The sequence below is a fragment of the Sinocyclocheilus grahami genome, unplaced genomic scaffold (genome assembly GCF_001515645.1).
Source record: "Sinocyclocheilus grahami isolate Dianchi unplaced genomic scaffold, SAMN03320097.WGS_v1.1 scaffold518.1, whole genome shotgun sequence".
In the NCBI taxonomy this organism is placed as follows: domain Eukaryota; kingdom Metazoa; phylum Chordata; class Actinopteri; order Cypriniformes; family Cyprinidae; genus Sinocyclocheilus; species Sinocyclocheilus grahami.
The window spans coordinates 575468-577013 of record NW_015505697.1 but is presented as its reverse complement, the minus strand read 5'-3'; the positions used below and the strand labels follow the sequence as shown (position 1 = coordinate 577013).

General features: G+C 39.8%; 1 long non-coding RNA gene across 1 annotated transcript in view; it reads left to right on the top strand.

The window, feature by feature from the left end:
* The first annotated feature begins 452 nt into the window (after positions 1-452).
* LOC107554909 (uncharacterized) overlaps positions 453-1546 on the top strand; it is a 6116-nt gene continuing 5022 nt past the window's right edge. The window contains exon 1 of the long non-coding RNA XR_001605116.1: positions 453-462. This is a non-coding gene — a long non-coding RNA (uncharacterized lncRNA). The remainder of the gene's footprint in view (positions 463-1546) is intronic.

Here is a 1546-nt window from a genome sequence, read left to right as displayed (position 1 = left end):
GTCGAAAATAGTTGAGAATCACTGACCTATCTGATTTCTAATGACTCTAATGATTCATTCAGGAACGAAATACTACTAAATGTTGCTTGAAAATGCAATGGTTAATTCTGCTGTGGCTTCCTTTGGAACTATTGTTGTTGACTGAGCAAAAATTAACAAAGGAACTCAAATATTGTCTAAATTGTAACGGTGCAGTCACATTTAACATTGTTAAATGTTGGCAAATCACAGGTGAATGCAGCAATTTCATTAGGAATCATTTGGGAATTTTACTTGAGGACAAAAGATTTCCCCCCTCAGGGTATATTTACACTAATAATGATGGTACTAAAAACATGCACCTTTGTGTCTTTGAAAGGTTTTGTGTACAGAAGACATCATTGTTGAAACAATCCCCATTCACACGGATCGACAAAAGTGCTGTATTATGCATGGCAGTCCAGTACTTGGAGATGTCACTTTGTAAAGAAACACCATCATTTTTAAAACCTTGCACTTTAAAAGCCGCTTTTAATAAGTTTTAAGACCTCAAAATGCTGTTGTCGTGTAACTGAACAGCCAAAACACATCAAAAAGTTTTCGGTTTTTGATTTAAAAATGGTGTCACATAAACACCCCCCTATTTTTTGCAATGGGCTCAAGTTCGCAATAGGACCAAGAGAAAGACACAATACTATTGACGATAAACAATTGACTATGGCCCACGAAATTTTGTTAATGTGAGCAATCACTCGCTCAGTCGTGTCAGGTCTGAAAATCACCAGCATAAAATAACTTTTTGCTCGCCTGATACTGCTTTGCTAGTTCCTTTGTCTCATTCATTCTCAGTCCCTTCATTTATTTATGAACTCTTGTGAGTTAACCTATTAGACTGAGAGATCCTCTTCTCGTTCATTACACATTCTGATCACACTGGCATTAAGATACAGAAGACCAACTCTTAACATTGCATTTAAGAAGAAACGTGAGAATAAGTGTAGACTGTAAGGAGACAATAGCAGAGTGGGAGTGGCTGATAGCAGAGGGACAGCAGCAGTTCTGTCTCCTCCTCATGGCAAACCACTCATTAGACACACTGTGTCCAGCCCTTCCCATTAACAATATACACAGCTCAGTGGAGATCCACCCTCAAAGGGATTCTACCTCCTCGATGACCTTGTCCATCAATATACCCACTACAGTAGCATAAATCTACATAGACTAAAACGCCGACTAAACTGTCGCTGTATAGTGAGGAAGAGGAGGGCAGTGGTCAAAAAGAGGTAGCTCTTAACATACTGATCATAAAAGTGGATTTTAAATGCTCGTAAATGGCTGCATGCTAGAGACTGAAGGGATCCGTCCAATGCGGCTGACCACAGTGCCATCACGAACGTCCCATAAATGGAAGCGTTGTTAGCCAGTGGGAGGGAAACCCTTTTCCCAGAGTACACTTATCTACATTTGGACTCTCTGCTGAATGGCATTAACATACTGCTCCTAACAAGAACTGTGAAGAGCATAGTCAGACTTCACCTGATGAATATTCATCAACTGGTATATGGAG